Raw genomic sequence first — 19,129 nt, forward strand, 5'->3', positions numbered from 1 at the left:
GCTGATGTGGCTCCATCGACTGAGTGCCAGCCTGTGAACCGAAAGGTCGCCAGTTCACTTCCCAGTCAGGGCACATGCATGCGTTGTGGGCCAGGTCCCCAGGTGGGGGTGTGCGAGAGGCAAATGATCGGTGTGTCTCTTGCACACTGATCTCTTGCTCCCTTCCCCTGTCTCTAAAAATCAACAAAATCTAAAATAAATAAATAAATAAAAGACAACGGCAAAGAACACAAGGTACACCGTGAAATTTCATTACGTTACGGTCAAACACTGCACAGCCTCCGAAGCGCCCCACGTTAAGAACAACCAAATGGCTCTGTGTTCTCACAGCCAGTGACAGGGTTTCTCACCAGCAACACTCCCCTTCCTGGGAAATTATTTCCCATCCAGAATCCAATATTCAGCTAACCAAGTACAGTGTTGTGGTCACAGGAAGACTTTTCCAGACTCACACAAGGACTCAAAAAACCAGACAGCAAAGCAAGACACAGGCCAGTGTCACGGGGGCCACTCCTGCCTGCCCATCCAGCTGCTAAGCCTCCCTCCCTCCTGTCTGATACAAGTGGCCTTGTCCTTCCCCAGGCAGCCCCCGGGGCCTAAAGCACCAGCTCACATGCAGCTGGGGTGGAGGAGGGCATGCCTGGTCCCAGGGAAAGCCACCCTGCTTACTAGCGATCGGCTCAGAATGGGTCTGTGGTCCAGCCAGGCAAATAAGGTACCTGGTTCCTTAATGATAACATGGGACACTGGACCAACCAACCAATCTGGAACCTGCGCGCCTGAGGACTGCCACGTAACTGAGCCAGTAAGTGTCTCATAAGCTGTTGTGTAAGGCAGCTTCAAATAGTGGCTGTTGCTGATGCTCAAATTACCCAACTGATACACGCGGGATCCAGGAAACAAGGTCCAACACAGGGGAACAAAGGCAAGTCCCAGAATGACCATGAAAGCAAGTCCAAGATGGCGGCTGCACCTCGGGCCCGAGCAGCTCGTCCTCAGGAGTGGGGCAGAGGGCTCCAGCAGTGCACGGAGCCGACAGACTATCTGACTCATCTGTGCAATTAGGAAACAGTATTTGTTGAGTTCTATAGGAGCAGATATAAAATTTAGATGACACAAGTTTTAATGTAGTTCAGCTCATCAATCTTCTCTCTTTTGGTAGTGCTTTCTGTGCCCTACTGAAGGAATCTTGTCTCCGAGATCACAAGGACGTTCTCCTCTGCTTCCTTCTGGAAGCTTTAGTGCTCTATTTTTCATGTTTAGCTCTGTAAACTAAAACTGATTGTGACTAGAATCTAAGGAAGGAGATTCCCTTTTTTCCCACATGGAGAATCTAATTTTCCCCGTACCTTCTTTGAAAAGGCCATCTTTTCCCCTTGTCATAAATTAAGTGACTACTTCAGTGCAGCCTGTTTCAAGTTCTCCATTCTATTCTTTCAGCATATTTGTGGAACCTTTTGCCAATGCTGTGCTGCATCAATTACTACGTAACTACACAGCTGTTATAAAATCTTGACATCCAGCAGGATAAATCCTGTAGTTTAGTTCTTCTTTGATAATGCTTTCATTATTCTCGGCCCTTTCATTTCATATAAATTTCAGAATCAGTTTGTCAATTTCCAAACAAAACAAGGACAAAAGAAAAGCCTACTGGGACTTTGATTAGAATTACATGAAATCTAGAGATCGTTTGGGAGAAAACTGCCTTCTTTACAATGCCCAGGGATAGTGAGTGTGTGGAGACAGGACAGGTCTCACACACTACTACTGGTCGCCAGGTCAACTGGTACAATCAGCCCTGACTGGTGTGGCTCCATGGACTGAGCGCCGGCCTGCGAACCAAGGGTCGCTGGTTCAATTCCCAGTCACTGCACAGGCCTGGGTTACGAGCCAGGTCCCCAGTAAGGGGTGCACGAGAGGCAACCACACACTAATGTTTCTTTCCCTCTCTTTCTCCCTCCCTTCCCCTCTGCCTAAAAATAAATAAAATCTTTAAAAAAAAATTGGTACAATCACTGGAAAACTGGCAGCTGAATATATGCCTCCCCTGTGAAGCAGCAATTCCATTCCTATATGTACATCCAATATACTCAACAGAACATCTGCATACACGCACCAAAGGACAGGTATAGCAAGGAAGAGCTCAAAATGGAAACAAGCTAGCAGTCCAACACCACTAGGATGAATAAATATTCCATGCACCTAACGGAATACTACTCACGAGATCAAATAAATTCCCACACAACTGCACAAGTGAAACTCAAAAATGTTAACACTGAATAAAAAAGACACAAAAGAGAAAGTCATTTTTCCATAATGGAAATACAACTAGCATGAACCTATGTATGCAGAGTAATTTTAAAGTTAAAAAAAAATCATTGTATGTAGAAAACATTAAGAAGAAAAGACATCTCTACACCTTAGTAGATCAAGCCCACTCAAAAAAAAATGTTAGATACCTGATGTAGGCAGGTCATGTTCAGAAAGTGCCTATATGGAACTTTAAGGAAAATCCCAAATTCTGAAAAGCCAAACTCTCTGACCACAGTGTAATTAAACAAGACATAATGAAAGCAGAAAAATAGCCATATCAGGCAGAAAACTTAAAACTATTAAAAACCTTTTGAATCAAAGGGGAATTCAAAACCACGGCCGCAGAGCACCTAGAAAATAGCACAAAGAATATTAGACATCAAAACTTTTAAAACAAAGACAAATGTGCACTCAAAAAAAATTTAATGATCTAAAAAACTTTAAATTCCTAACAGAAAAGAATGAAATTAAGCATCCAATTTAGGAAATCAGTAAAAAGACACAAGTGAATGTGAAGAGAAGCAGAAACAATTAATGAAGAAAAAGCTGAAAGTAATTTAATGAGTTTAATGAAAACATTTGAATGAAATGGAATTTAAAAATAGGAGTCCTCTGACACAAGACATAAACCGCCGGGAGGACGGCAGTCGCACCCCCGCCCCCCCCCCCCCACAGGCCTGACGCCAACGCTCAGCAAGGCTGAGTGACAGCCGAGTGCACTGCCGCCACTCAGGACAGCGCACAGGCCGCCCCAAACCCAGGTCGGCTGCATGCGGAAGTGGCGCACTCGGCGGGCGATGAAGTGACCTCCGCCACTAGGACAACAAGGCCAGTGCTGTGGGCCCCAGGGGGAGACTGCATTGCCACGCAGGGGCCCTGGGGGCCGGCATAAAGCGCATGCCCACAGCAGGCCTCTGCCAGCGCTCCTGGGGCCCTGGTGGCCACACAGGGCGGGCAGGACGGGGGTCAGCTGGCGCCTGAGGGGGCCACGGGGCTCCACAGCTCTGGAGGGCGCAGCATCTCCAGGCCCCTCACCCACAGGGCTCTGTCTTGAGACGCCCCGCGCACTGGCTGGCTGGTCCCAGGGACCCTGTCATCACTCCTGACCCACTTCAACTGCTACGGCTCCTTTCTCCCTGGGCCCGGGGTCAGCCCCCACCCACCTCGCCCACAGGCACACAGGCTGGGCTGAGGCCTGCAGAGGACTCCGGCTAAAACTCCGTCTGCAGCCTGCAAAGGATAACCGGCCGCCTCACATCTAGAATATGCAGTTAATTTAGCAAGCTTTCAAAAACGACAACTTCAATATACAGCCGGGCAAGGACAGCTGGATGGACACGCCACATGCAGGCCTCCCTCTGCAGGACGAAAATTTACCAAGGAACTGGCAAATAAAAGAAATGTGTAAGACATGAAACTCTAGTTCAGTTTCTCCTTCCTTTTCCATCTCCAAATAATAGGGAATGAGCAAGTGAGAAGTACTTTGCAAATGTCACCAAAACCTACGTCTGTATTGTACAATCTGATTTAGTAGAGAACAGAAATTGGAGACGGCATCTGTAATGGATTGCTCCTTGTAACCAAACCAACAGAGCAGTTTCTGAGGGCCACTGACACAGAGCCAGAGCCGCTGATTAAATCGGCTGGATCCGTGTGAACCACTGGGCCCCAGCACCAGGAACCAGGGCCCCCGGGACGGCTCTCAGCAAACCGAGGAGCCTGGCTCGGCGCTCACCGGGACAGAGCCAATGACCCAGCAGCCATCCCCTCCCCCGCCCCCGCCACAGGCACCTCTGTCTTTTAAATGTATATGGTTACCTTCCTGATTAGTTGCCTTTGTAACTAATACACATTACTAACAAACGCTCAGTGTTAACCAACTCTAGCAATACCGAAGTATATAAAACAACTCAAGCCAACTCAAAAAGTATCTGCTGTGGACATCCTCCAGGCCCCCTCTTCCCAGCTTGCATCAACCTATCAGCAGCCTGTGGTCTTCATTTTTTATTTTACAAACGTGGGAAGTTACCGCCATGCTGCAACTGTATTATACTATGCTCTTAAATAACTACACTGTGCTGTGATTGCATTATAAAATGCAATGCTTTCTTCCCTTACTATGCTATGGTCGCCTTTCCGAGAAAGGACCTTCCGATCCACCTCATTCTTTTTAATGCTACACGGTATTTCACTCTGTAGCTGCACCACATTTACCCACTGCCCTTCAAATAGACATGGAAGTGATTGCCAGCTGTGTACTATGACAAATAATGCTACAACACCCCAGTACATGCATGTTTACATGCTTGGACCAGTATTTCTGTACCATCTGCTATTTCTATGAAGCACATTTGTCGTTTGTGCTCAAAAAACTGAACAGTAGGAAGGCGAGGAAGGAGAAGAGAAACCCCTCCCAGAGACCCCGATATGGAATCACGCCAGTCACCAGGGAGTCACAGGCTCTGCAGCAGCAAATGCCCTGCAGGACACACACCTCAACCCACTGAACCAAAGCAAAAACCTGGCTTCCTATCCCAACCCCGCTCCAGCTCCTAGGGGTCAGCCTTGAGGCGGCAGCAAAGGGGCAACAGGGGCTTCCTCAGAAGCCCCAAAGGAGGCTCCTTAGCAACAAATCATCCGCCTGCCGGCCTCCCTTTCCTGGGAGCCAGAAAACGCCCCATCAGGCTGGCTGAGCAACAAATGCAGTTGCCCAGAGAACCCGCCGACGACTGCCTGCGTGGCCGTCCTTCCTCTCGCCCCCACTTCCAGATGAGGAGATGGAGGCTCAGAGAGCACGTCCCAGGCCAAGGTCGCCCTGAGCTTTTCCTCGTCCTCTCCCATCACGTCAGAGCCAAGCCCTGGTCTATCAAGGACTCAGCCCCCCCAAATCCACCTTCTCTTTGATGAAAATCAATCAATCCCAATACACTGAAGGCAGGGAGGTTAAAAGGGCTGAGCTGGTTTAAGTGATCTCCAACGGAAGCCACATGCTATTTGTTCTCCAAGCCTCGGACACCAGAGGAACCCAGGGTGGTTTGAAATTGCTAGGCCACCAGTCGGGCAAGACCAGGCTTAAGTAACAAAAAGAAGAACCCCAAAATAAGGGCCAAGTGTCTCCCAGGGACCTTCCCAGGTATTCCAACCTGTCATTTCAGCAAGGGGGAGAGGGGGGCACATGCCCTCCCTGTAGACATACTAACTTTGTTCATTTTTTTTTTTTTACACTAAACAAGTATGACAATGACCGTCCTCACGCTATCAGGACTATTCTCAAGACTCCAGGACCCCCCCAGGCTCTCTCCAGTTCCTAGCCCAGCATCAACTGTGCGCCCCCTCTCCACCCTAACAGTTCACGTCACAGAGCACACAGCCGCCTTGCTCCTGCACCTTAACACCAGGTCCCGCGGCCTTCAGACCCCTGGAGAGCAGCGCAGGGGCCTCCCGCCTGCCCTGCACCACTGCTAAGTATCACCGGCGTGGTGCTGCGGTTTGTCCGCCGCAGACACAGAATCACAATGGCCTCTCCCGCCACCCCTCAGGAGGACAGGAAAGGACCACAGTGAATATGCCTGTGAAACATAAAGGGTCTTTTACTTAATTTACATGAAGGTACACCGATAAACACAACTGATTTCCAGTGTCACTTGAGATTTAAAACTCCACACATAGTTAAAACATTCCCATTAGTAGAAAACAAAACTATTTTCAGGACAGTACTACTATCTTGATCTGAAAAAGGAAAAACAGGCAGGAAGGAATGACTTTCATTTCCCTCTTTGTGCATTTCTGTGTATTTAGGTTTTGGGAGGCTTGGGGGGGTTGGTTTTGGTTTTTGTAACAAGCCTGTACTGCCACTGTTGCAACTGCAGGGATGGTCTCCTAAACGGAGCGGCACAGAATCAACACCTTCTCCGCTCCAGAGTTGTTGGGTGGGCTGCGCTAAATGCATCACAGGAGCTGCGCCAGCCCTCAGGGCACTCGGAGACAGCTTCCAGCCCCTCGGGCTGATAAGGAAGCAGGCTCAAAGGGGTCAACAAGACCTGTTCAAGGTCCTTCGGGGGGAGGTGTAAGAGGCGGAAACGAGCACCGCGCTCCACCACCTGCCGCAGAGCTGCAGCCCGCCAAGCCTCAGAGCCTCTCAGCACCCACGAACTGCCTTACCAAAGACCCCCCAGGTCTTTACCTAAAACTCTCCAAAAACAACAGACTTGGTGCAGGGGGCAGCCAATGCCCCGATGCCCTTGTTAGGTGGTGGAGACAGGGAGGCCCTTTGGTTAAAGTGTCTGAGCTCCTGGGTCTAAATCCTCAGCATTAGCCCTGAGCTCAGCACACAATTAGAATCACCAACATCTAGTAAACAGACGAGCCCCAAGTGAGTAAGCCTGTCGACTCCAAACCCCCAGGCCCTCGGCTGGCACTGAATCCAGGAACCGTTAATAGTGCTGTTTACCCAGAGCCTGCTTGCCTTGTGCCAGGTGCCTGATAAACATTATGACCCACTGACTCCTCCCCCCATTCTAGGAAGAGGGTGTTACTATCACATTGTGTAAAGAGAACAAAGACTCCAAGAGAGTAAATAATCTTCATCACCCAGCTTGCAGGTGGTAGAACCTGGATGGGAAGGCAGCTGACACCAGGACAGGGGCGGCAGGGAGGAGGCCAGGCGTTCCCAGCTGGAAGAGAGCTCCCTCTGGGTCGAGCCGCCGGAAGCACCCACAGGGGCCAGCGCAGTGTCCCTCCAGCAGTGTCCCTCCAGGCTGCCATCCTTTGGGCGCTCACCCGCCCAAGCCAGGCCCTTCCCACCCTGGCCTGACCAAAGGCCGCCGGGGCCGATTTCCAGAATCACTAGACAGGCTCCCCTCGAAGTAGGCGGGGAAAGTGGGGCCAGAGACCACATGGTTGACTGAGCCAGGAACTGAGCAGATCTGCACAACAGCCGTTATCAGCAGACGCCAAGAAAGGACCGGCCTCCAAACATTCTACACAGGAAGAAATATTAGCAGCAGCAAAGCCCAGGGCTGTGAAACGTGAGCCTCAGGAATCTCCAGAGGGGCTACATGCGACCTCCAGTGGAGGCGGCCCCTAATTTTCCCCTGCTGGCTCCTGTGCCAAGTACCGTCATTTTAGTTGACACTGAAAATCAGACTCAGACTGGCTCCCTGTGCCTCTCCACAGCCCTCCTCGTCCCCCACCTGCCGCCCCCTCATGGGAAGCCTGGGGCCACTCCTCCCATGGCCACGTCTGCCCGGGAGGCCACAGTGCAGTTTATGATGTGCTCATCCAAACTGGCCAAAAACTAACATCCCACGCCAACCACAGCAAGCCTGGAACCGTGACTGCTCTGATCTGGAAACACGGCCATCCAAAATGACCCACACCTCAGAAACACCCATTCTCATATGCTATTGCGTACAACTTGACACCGGTTTTTTGGAATTGAGAATTCTTCCCAAAACAATATTGAACCACAACAGCCAACACTGCAGAAACACTCTCACACACTACCATATACAATTATATTTCTGGAGAGAAATCTGGCATAATTTCACCAAAGTGGTGTGATATCCAAAAATTAGAACTGCCCAAAAGCCCAATAGGAAATGGGTTAAATCAAGGATATCCACAAATATCCTCTGCTGTTGCTAAAGCCGATGATGTAATGCCTCCGCACGGGCTGTGGCATGGACGCCAAGACATTTTATTAAGTGAAAGGGGCAGCAGGCCTTAAAAATAGAAACGCGCGTGAGGATAACGTTCAGCGTTCCATCTCTGGATGGAATCACAAGAAACTACTCACAGCGGTTTCGTTTCAGAGATTGGATAAGAGCTTTCATATCATTTAACACAGCTTGAATATTCTACCTTTTTTTCCCCTTCTTTTTAAATCAACTGGGAATACATAGGCCATAGGATTATGAGCGATTTTTGTTTTCTGGACACACTTGTCTATTTTTTTAAAACCTAATAAACATTATTTTTAAAACACTAGAAGTGTGGCACATCTGTACATGTTAATATGGAAAAATGCTCAATGCATGTTTGGAAATGAGCATTGCAGTACACAAAATAGTAGCACCCATTACTTTTTTAAAAACCTCCCCACAAAGAGCCACATTTGTGCATGAGTCAGAATAAACACACCTGTTGTAAACAGTGGTTACTACTGCCTGGGAAGCTGGAGGGAAAAGAGCTTTCATTTTTCTTCATATACTTGCTTTCCCTTTTTTTGTTATGGGTACATATACAATTGTAATTAATTACGTATGGGGGGGGGATTCCACTTTATGCCTCAGGACAATGTTCCACCCGCCCCAACTACTTCTGAACACTCAGCCCATTCAGGCGCCCAGACAGGTCGCCCAGGCAGCGGTGATGGTGCCCCTCCCAGACAGGCCGGTTTTCTGTACTACCTGGAACAGAGCAGTTCTTTTAAGCTCTGAACTGTATGTAAACAGCACCTGCCGAAAAAAGCTCTGAAGACACAAAGGGGCCATGGAAAGTGCTGGAGATGACCCCCTTTCTCCAGCTGGTCCTGCACAGATCCACCCCATGTTCCATACAGAGAGATGGCCTGGAGCGTGCTGGGCGGGGCAGCTAGGGCTTCCTGGAGGCAAAGCCCCCCACCCCTCCTCCGGGCTGGCCACCGGCCGCTCCAGGTCACTTCCATTACGTTCACATCCCTCCGGCTCCGGTGTTCTAGGAAGCAAGCTGGCCCCCAAGCTCTCTTCTGCGGCCCATACACTTCTGATTTCAACTTAGAAACACATTTTTAATGTTCAAGAGCTCGACATACTCTTCTCAAGAGGTGCTTCTTTCAAGTCTGCTCCATCTTCCAGAAGGTCTGTGCCCACGAGACCCTCTGACACAGCTCCACTGCTCATCCTACACTTGGCGATGCAGCGCCCTCTTTGTGGGACACGGAAGCCACAGAATTGCGCTTCCTGCTGCGCTTGTTCACTCCCTGCACTGGGTGGAGAGGCCAGTTCAATAAATAAAAACAAAACTGCATTCCTAAATTGTTGCTTGTCAACAGATGCAGAGGTGAACAAAATGTGATATATATGTGTGTGCACGCATGTAATACTCCATTATTTTATGTACAGGTATATATAAAATAATAACTTATTATTGGGCCTTAAAAGGGAATAAAATTCCAATGCCACAATATGGAGAAATCTTGAAAACCATGCCCAGTGAAATAAGCCAGTCACAAAAGGACAGCTACTGGATGATTCTGCTGGCGGGAGACACGTGGGGCAGTCAGACTCACAGAGGCCGAAGGTGGAAGGGCTGCAGCCGGGGCCGGGGGGGGGGGGGGGGGGGGAGCCGGTATGTAATGGGGACAGAGTTTCAGTTTGGAAAGATGATAAACTTCTGGGGAATCATAGTGGTTGTACAACGTCAATGTACTTAATGTCACTGAATTGTACCCGTAAAAATGTTAAAATTCTAAATTTCATTATGCATACTTTACCACAATACAATAATCGTTTTTAAAAAGCTCAAGTTGTGAAAGGAGCTATAAAGAGAAGCAATCAGGGCTAGGACAGAATCACAGGAGGGTGACGAAGTTAGGCTGCGAGGTTCCCAAAGGCCTCGTTAGGGACGTTCTCCCCTCCGCCATTGGACCGTGAGCTCCTGAGAGCCAAAGCGGGTGTCCACATCTGTGTCCCCGGAACAATAAATATTCTCAAACCAGCAAATGGAGCAAGACCCCAAGCCCTACTCACGGAAGGGCTTCCCCAGGACTGAGACCCAGAATTTAGTGGCCCATGAAGGAAGCCGCCTCGTGCACAGGCTGGAGACAACGTGACAAGGGCCGCAGGAGAAAACTGACACTGTGCCAGGGGACGGGGAAGGCGCCTACACACTCTCTACCCCCGAAGCCCCACTTACAGTAGATAATCGGCAATGTGGCCCGAGACTTAAAGGGTAGGACACTTCTTCAGGTTTTGTTTACAAGAAGGAAACATGGCAACAATCTAACTATATAGTAACGGAGAATTAAGTAAATCATGTCATATCCACATAACTGCAACTATGCAATTATTAATTTTCAATAATTTAGGGAAATACACAACATTAAAAGGAACTATAAACTGTGAATACTCTATGAGTATTATTTCTAATTTTGAAAAAACACAAAGAAATGCACTAGTCCCTACCGTATGGTTAGATTACAGGTAATCTATATTTTAATTTTTGTCCTTATTCTTTTCAGTATTTACCTATTTTTTTTTTCAGTGAAAACGTTACTTTTACAAATGAGGGGAAACGTAATTAAAAGGCCTTGCAAAATGCCTGCAGATAATAGATGCTCAAAGAGTGTCTGGTGCATGACAGTGTGCTTAAAAAGAACAATCAACGCTGCCTCCTGCATCACCAGGAAGAGCAAAAGCTTGCGGCTTTCCTGGAAAGGAGGAAGAAAGGACAGAGAGCAAAGCTGCAAACCCAGCTGCAGAGGTGGAAGCGGAAGGAAGCAGGGGAGAGCGCATAGGACGCTGGGAGCTTAGACCCCACTTCGCTTCGCTGCAGACGCCTCCTGTGGCCTACGGAGCCCTACAAACCAACGTTGTTCCCCCCCACCCCCATGGCCGCCCAGCAACCCAGCCTCCAGCTCAGGCCACACAGTCACCAAGCACAGCTCACAGCCACACTCAACCACGACCTGTGGCTCAGCCACAAAGGCAAGTCCCATCCCAGGGCTGAAGTTCCCCGCACGCCACCAGACAGAACCAGCAGCATCACGGGCAGCAGGGCCCAGTCTCTGGGCTCCCAGATGAGAAGGGCTGGTCCAAGTGGCACCTTTTGAACCTAAAAGCTTCTCAGGACCAGTTTTATTGTTTTATTTCACCAGAAAGCTCATCATCTCTCTCATCTCCAGCCCCACTACAGGCAATGCCTTTCTTTTTTTTAAATTTTTTAATTTTTTAATTAAGATTTTATTTATTTGCAGAGAGAGGAGAAGAGAGGGAGAAAGTGAGGAAGAGAAACATTAACGTGAGAGAGATAATGGCTGTTTGTCTCGCATGCGCCCCAAATGGGGGCCTGGCCCGCAATCTAGGCACGCGCCCCAACTGGGAATCAAAGCGGTGACCCTTCAGTCCGCAGGCCGGCACTCAATCCACTGAGCCACACCAGCCGAGGCTATTTCTTTGTCCAAGATGGCAGACCCAGCCAGGTCCCTAAGGTTACAAGGGAAAAAAATCTTTTATTTATTTTTAGAGAGAGTGGAAGAGAGAAACAAAGAGAGAAAGAATCATCGATGTGTGAGAGTAACATCAACGGGTTGCCTCTTGGCCCGCAACCCAAGCACGTGCCCTGACTGGGAATCGAACCAGTGACATTTTGGTTCACAGGCCGGCACTCAATCCACTGAGCCACACACCAACCAGGGCCCAGGAAAAAAATCTTAAGAAAAAAATCAAGTTATGATTTGAAAAAAAGATAAGTGTGGTGAGCCTGGACTGAAATATAAGAATCAGAGTACAAAGCCAAACATATCTGTGGGAGATTTAATTTTTCAGAGGGAAACGTACTGCTTAAAAATCTAGTGTAGACAGGCCCTCTTTAATACCTGCCCATCCCTAACAAGATGCGTGCATGTGACAGTAGCGAAGTCTCATTATCAAATTTAGAAAATACATGTACTGGCCCACCTGGACTATAATGGTTTGAAATAGAAACCAACATAGAAATGATCAATCTTAAGCAGCAGAATAATGAGACACGTAACCAGCATATAACCATCAGCAACATGAGTCAGTACTTTGTGCAAGGCGAAAAAAAAAAAATCTTGAAAGTACAATAAAATAATCCTTGGGGGGGGGGGAGAACTGAAATTTTTAAAAGGGGGTGATGTGAGCAGGCCAACAATAACAAAAAAGGCCCCGGCCAGGCCCCAGGCAACCAGACCAGGCCTGGAATTAGTTCTGACTCGCCATTCCTGAAATTCCACTCTCCCAAGGCTTTCAGCTCTTCCTTCCCCAAGCTTTTTTTCTTTACCCATTTGGACCCGAAGGAGACTGAAGAGGACCCAGGGAGCTAGAGGAGGCAGCAGGCCCCCACAATGGGCAGAGACGAGGCCCCTCCGCAGTGCCCGTGGATAACTAAAGAACCAAGATTCACAAGTAACCAAACAGCTTGCGGGAAGGGACGACCAATTCCTCTCCTTCCCCAACCAACTGCCCAGAGCCAGAGACAGAGCGGGCAGGAATGAAATCAGATAGAAAGGATGGGCCAAGAACCAGGAAGGGGGGTGGGGACTGAAAGAATGACATGATCCTGTTAAAATGTCTCAGTCCCAGACAGCCAGGAGGCCTTGAAGGAGGCGACGAGGAGACTTTAAAAAAAGAACAAAACCAAGATGGTTGTGGGAGTGCCAAAGGAATCAAAACAAATTTCCCATCAGACTTCAGAACCACTGTAGTGAGAGCGGAGTGTCCTGTCTGCAAGCAAGCTTCAGGGCTGGCCCGCTGTGGCCGGTCTCCACCCTCACCTGGGGCCAAGCCTGTGGCCAGTCTCCCCCACCAGCCTCCCCCACCAGCCTCAGTCCTTCCTACGGCCTGCAACACACAGCGGCCACCCACGTGGGGCGGAGCAGTACAGCTCCTCCAAGCCACGCTGCTGCCAGGCAGCGGAATGGTCACCGCGATAGCAAAACACTAGAGGGGACTGAATTTGGGGAGGGGAGGCCACACACATTTCCATGAATGAAGAGAACTGGAGCAAAGGACATGAGATAGGAAAAGGGAACCAGAGAACTAGGTAAGCACAGAAACAACAGACATCATCATCAACCCCTGCGGCTGGAAGCCCTTCGCTACAGATGGCACGGTGAGGCTCCCAGGAGCCCCAGCAGATTCATTAAGACAAGGCGTAATTATTCCCATTTTGCAGATGCAGGAGCTGAGGCTCAGAGACTTGCGTAAAGTCGGCCAACAAGGACCAGAATCCAGGCTCCCGGAGACACGCCTGCCCCAAGAAGCAGAGGCTCCCCAGGTGATGGCCTGTCATTCCCAAAGGGAAGCAGCTGCCTTCGGCCTCGGCCTCGGCTTGTTGTTCCCGGCGCCTGGTGCTGTCGGTCCGGCTCTGCCTTACACGGGCAGCAAGCACAGCCTCGCAGCGGAGAGCCACCCTGGATCCAAGCACAGGGGCCTGGGACCACAGCCCAGGTCTATTCCGTCCTCGAGGGCCCCGAAGGCCACAGTCCCACCCTCGTCTCCCCAGAGGCCCGGCCCTGAAGAAGCAAGTGGCCACCGCGGAGCCCAGCACCTGTGGCATCTGCAGGATGGCTGCGCTCTGTGGTGGCACCTCCAGAGGCCAACTGCCACGCCAGAACTTGACAGCAATTACACAAACAGCCGTAGGAGGAACACCTATTGAGCACCGTGTGCCAGGCCCTCTGCTCGCTAGGCCTTTCACCACCTTCCCAACCCTACGAGGTAGAGAATGCAATGTCCCTACTGATGCCCCAGGGTTCACTGACAGAAGCAGGACGGGCACCCCAAAGCCTGCACCTGCCCGTCCCACCTCCCGCCACAGCGCTGTGCCCCGACAAGCCTACACGGATTTACAGAAGAAACCCCACCACGACTTCAAACGGATGGGTTCCCAAAACCGAACTGGATGATAATGTATAAAGCCACATAAAAATGCACATAAAACCTTAAAGGGAAAAAAAAAAAAAAAATCTCAGGGACGGTTAACAACCCTGTAAACCAAAGGCTTTTAAAGGTTTCTGCCAGGCAGCCATTTAGCAAATGACACACTCCAGAGAGCCTCCCAGCCCCCTTTCCTCCACTGTCTCCGAGCGAGCCATCCCCCTGAAAAACACCCCCTTCTCGCCTCAACGTGGGCTCGGGCCTCCCACGAGGTGTACAGAGACACAGAGGGAAAGAAAGAAGAAAACACCTTCCAGCGCTATGTTGGCAAATCCACTCTCCCGAGGCCCACGATGTCAGCAGCGCCGTTGCTTACTCACAGGAGGGGGGAAAGGCAGGAAAAAAATAAAAACCCCATCTGGCAGGCCCTGAGCAGCGACATCCTGTTTATTATTAAACATTTTCAGCAATAGAGCACTAAGCATTTTCAAAACCACCCTCCTGTGCCCGCACGGCAACCGCGGCCGAGACGTCGGGCTGTGGTCGCCCCACCCCACCCCCCCACGCAGGCCAGCAGCCCCCGGCCACCAACTTCAGCGATACTGGGGCGGGGGGGGGGGGGTGCGGCGAGGAGACTGCCAGCCCCACGCCCCGAAACGGCTCTGCGGCCCAGAGGGTTGCCCGACTCTCGGATCCCACCTCCGGGGTGGTTTTAAGAGAGCCGGAGGCGGGGGGCGGGGGCGCAGGAGGACCGTCCCCGACATCCCCAGCCCACACTGGCGGTCTGTCCGCCGGACCCCGGGGGCGGCAAGGCGACTCCTGGGCCCGGGGGTAGCGCTCCGTACCACCAACCCCTGACCCCGGGAGCGTCCCGGGAGCGTCCCGGCCGCGCTGCGCCCGAGCCCGGCCTCCGGGGGCCGCCCCGACCCCGCCGCCCGCCGCCCGAGCCGAGGCCGCGCGGCGCCGCCACAACAATGGCGAGCGGGCCCGGCCGCCCGCCTGAGGCCCGGCCCCGCAGCCCTCGCCCGGCCGACGGGCCAACGGCGGCGGCGCGGGGCGGGCCGCGCCCGGCGCGCTCGCGGACAAAGGTCGGCCGGGCCTGGGGCTCACCGCTGTCAGTCAGCGCCGCCGAGACAAAGCCGGGCCGCGCCGCCTCGGCGCCTCCATCTTAGCGCTGCGCCCGCCCGCCCCGCGCCCGCGCCCCGGGCCCACCTGGTCTGGTTCCGCGGGCGACACTGGGCCGGGCGATGGCGGTCGGGCGGCGGTCGGGCGCGGAGGCGGCGGGATGGCGGCGGATTGCGAGGCGGCGGCGCGGCTGCTCGCTCGCTCGCTCGCTCGCTCCCTCCCTCCCGGCTCGCTCGTTGCTCGCTCGCTCGCTCGCTGGAGCCTCGGAGCCTGTGTCTCGCCGCTCGCCTCCCTCTCGCGCGCCGCTCCCCGCCCCCCGCCTGCCGCCACCCCCGCCTCCTCCGGCCTCCTCCCGTCGTCGCCGCCGCCCGCAGCCGCGCCGCCGCCCGCGCAGCGCCCCCTGCCGCGCCTCCCGGGATCGCCGGCGCCCGCCCGCGGGCCTGGGGGGCTGGGGTCCCGAGGAGGAGGAGGGCCGGAGCAGGGGGTGAGGGGGCGAGAGAACAGGGGCTGCGGGGTGGGGGAGGAGCTCCGGGAAGACGAGAGCGTCCCGAGAGACGAGGGAAGCGAGCCGGCAGAAGGGCTCCGGGGCTCCGAGGCGCGGAGGGTCCGGGGAGCGGAGGGGGAGGGGCGGAGACCTGGGGGAGGGGTCGGAGCGAGCCACGGGCGAGCGGACCGGAAGCGGGGGCCTGGAATGGAGGGGCCGGGGCGGGGGAGCCCCGGCACAGGGAGTGCGGGCGGGGGTGGGGAAGGGGCGCGAGCCGGATCCCCGCCCCCTCCCCGCTCCGAACTGCAGCGCCCCCGGACAGAGCCGGAGCGCAGATTCCTCTGATCGAATGCGAGTGCGATAGACGCACGGAGCAGAAGCAGAAATGGTACATTGTTAATTCAAAAGCAAGGTTGTTACACGGTACAGCGACTTTACCCCATTTTTGTCAAAAGGAAAATAATAAACCCATCCTCCGAAGTGGGTATCTGTGGGGAGACCAAACAAAAGGTCTGGGAGGATATACTGGGCTGAGTCACCTTGGCGGTCGGAGGTCGGGCAGAGGTCAGGAGCACTAAGGAGGATTCTCCCTTCTTAGTCTAGGTAAGTTGGCCATTAAAAAAATACACAATTTGGAAAAGCAAAGACAGAAGGGTTGGGGACCTGGAATCCAAGCCATCCGGCTCCCCCTCGCCTGCCTTGTCCACACACCCCGCAGCCAGCCCTGCCCTCTGCGGCTTGGCCCGACGGGGGCTGTCTCATTCACTCTCAACAGTTGAGAAAACGGAGACTGAACAGTAACTTGCCCGCGGCCCCAGAGCTAAACCTGGGAGCAAAGTGAGCCTGCTTCCGCCCAACCACCAGGGATATGCGAGCCCTGAGCACAGTGCCTGGCACATGCTGGGCACTCCGTAAGTACAGGCTGGCTGTTTGAACGAAGGGAGTCTCTGGCCCTTGACCTTCTGGGCTGTGAGGTAAGGAACCCTGGGACTCGCTAAGAATCAGATTACCTTTTTTTGTTTTCTTTTTTTCAATTACATGACAAGAGAGAATACAGGAAGAAAAGCTTGACGACCCTTGAGTGCTGTAGAAGGTGAGGAAATAGTAAAGACGACATGGCGGGAGAAAGGTCAGCAAGGGCTCTACTCCTCTGGCAGAGCTGGAAGGGCAGTGATGGCTTCCGGGGACAGCGAGGGTTGCCAGGTCCCTGGGAGTGAAAATGACAGCAGGTGCCCCAGTTACACCAAAAACCCCTAGTGTTTTTGTCCTGGGTTCAGGAAATCCTTTTCTTTCTGCACTTCTCTGGGGTGACAGCCGAGACAGGTGCTGTTTACTGAGCACCTTTCCTGGGCAGCATGCTAAGCACTTTGCAAGAGAGAACTTGTAAATATTTGGGAGATGGTTCTTATTGTTCACACTATGGGTTAGGAAATTGAGGTCAGAAGTTCAGTGACCTTTGCCAAGGTCACAAAGGAGGGAGGGGGCCAAGGATTTGAGCCCAGCAAAGCCAGTCTTGGAGGTCTGAGCCTTTCCTAGGGGAGGGCAAGGCTAAGATGCCGGGATGGGCATAGAGACCATTGTCTGGGGTCTGAGGCTGTCAGCCAGAGCTGGCTCCTTGGGTTCCTCCAGGGTCTGAAGGTGCCCACTCCACAGCCAACCAGAACTCAGCACCCAGAGAGCAGAGAAAGAGGAAGGAAAGGCCCGAGCATGAGGGCTGGATCAAGGCTGGACCTTCAGGTCAGGTAGCCCCAAAGAAACTCCCCACGAGGTATGGGACACATTCAAGGAGGCGTTTTGTATTGTCAAAGTTACGCCAAGGAGCCCCGGCTGGCATGGTTCAGTGGATTGCGTGCGAGCTGATGAGTCGCTGGTTCAATTCCCGGTCAGGGCACATGCCTGTGTGGCGGGCCCGGTCCCCAGGTGGAGTGTGCTAGAGGCAACCTATCAATGTGTCTCTCATACATTGCTGTTTCTCTCCCTTTTTCCCTTCCTTCCCCTCTCTCTAAAAGTAAATAAAAAAAAATTTTTTTTTAAAGTTACACCAAGGAAACAGCAACTCTGGAGCAGGAATATTGAAAGAATGTAAGGAATGAGTGGACCAAGCTGCTCAAAGCTGGGGAGAGTTGGCATGAACCAATGAGCAAGAGTTCATTTCGTTTTTATTACTTTTTTCCTCTTAAATATGAGGAAACTTGCAACTCTGCTTATGGGTGGAGACATCTTTTTAGACTCCCCAGGGGGAATTGACCCCTCCCTCCCTGCCTAAAGCCGATTTTATATAAACATAATTTTCCCCACAAATGTGATCACTGTCTTTTGTTACCCTGAAATTTAATGTTTTGGTAAAAGGCTTATAACTTTCTCTTTATCCATGATTTTCTTTTCTAAACCACGTTTTGGCTAGAGGCGGGTCTCCTTTGCATTAATTTCACAAGGAATCTGGAATGCCCTGTCATTGGTCAGATGTGGATTCTGTGTTTAAAAAGAAAAGGAAAGAAAAAAAAAAGACTCATCTGGAAAGCAGCCTTCCTGTGCCTCCTCTTTGTTCCCTCCCCTTTCCTCAGGCTTCTTCTTCTCTAACCCCAGGGACACTTCCACAGTCCCTGTCTCAGTCTCGGTCTTGCTGTGGTTGTCTTGTCTCTGTCCCCTACAAGACAAGGAGCTCCTCCAAACAGTCACCGAATCATCCATCTTTTTTTTTTTAACTCCCCAGCCCCTAGCACACAATCTGTGGCAGGTAACAAAACAAGTGAGTAGCGAGAGGCTAAAGGAGAGAGAAGCTGGAGACTTGGGGAAGGGCTCCGACCCCTGCTGGGGCTATGGCCGGTGTGGCCTCAAAGGGAAGCCCAAGAACAGCTTCCCCTGGTCCGTTACCGGGAGACCCTGAAGACTTTGCTGGGCTTCTCTTACCCCTCCAGCAGTAATTGTTAACCATTTATAGACACTTTTAGGTGAGAACAATAAACCACAGACAGGTTTAGTGACGTGTCTGAGTTCACACAGGGAGCTGGTGACAGAGCAGAGAGAGAGCGCGCTGGGAGAGAAAATGCACCCCGGGCGAGGGCTTAAGCCAGCACCCGCTTCCCGAGGACCCCGCCTCCGCTCCATGTTTTTTTGGGGCAGAGGGTTTGTTATCACACCATTTCACAGATCAGTAAACCGAGGATCCACGACCCCTTCACCCGCCGCGGCTGGCTGCCAGACGCTGAGTCATGCCGCTGTGTTTGGGAGAGCCTTTCCTGTCATCTAGACCCTAGAAGGCCCCGGCATGTCCGTGTCCTGCTGCAGGGAAAGGAAGTAGAAGGTCACTTAACACTGTGAACACAAACACAGCCAGTCTTTAAAGCTCTGACCCAGGCACAGAGCCCAGGGGACGCCTCGGAGACCTCTCACACGGGCCCTGTCTGACATCAAGGTCACGCCCCAGCCACTGAGTGTAGTTCATAGCACGGCCATGCACACAGAGGCCCAGCCAGCTAGCCTAGGTCTTTCAGGGGGGCCTGTCCAAGCCAAAGCCAGAAGCAGGCGCTGGCACGGGGCCCTTCTGCCAGGCTTGGGGTCAGACAGACCTCAGTTAGATCTGTCTCTCTCCTGACTTTCTGGG

General features: G+C 52.3%; 1 protein-coding gene across 9 annotated transcripts in view; it reads right to left on the reverse strand.

Moving 5' to 3' along the window:
- PRRC2B (proline rich coiled-coil 2B) overlaps window positions 1–15,358 on the reverse strand; it is an 83,351-nt gene extending 67,993 nt beyond the window's left edge. For all 9 annotated transcript variants that reach the window (XM_054584205.1, XM_054584204.1, XM_054584211.1 and 6 more), the window contains exon 1: window positions 15,129–15,358. The gene's annotated coding sequence lies outside the window, so the exon portion shown is untranslated. The remainder of the gene's footprint in view (window positions 1–15,128) is intronic.
- Window positions 15,359–19,129: the final 3,771 nt, after the last annotated feature.

The sequence above is a fragment of the Pteronotus mesoamericanus genome, unplaced genomic scaffold (assembly GCF_021234165.1).
Source record: "Pteronotus mesoamericanus isolate MK-2021 breed Mesoamerican mustached bat unplaced genomic scaffold, CSHL_Meso_final contig_78, whole genome shotgun sequence".
In the NCBI taxonomy this organism is placed as follows: domain Eukaryota; kingdom Metazoa; phylum Chordata; class Mammalia; order Chiroptera; family Mormoopidae; genus Pteronotus; species Pteronotus mesoamericanus.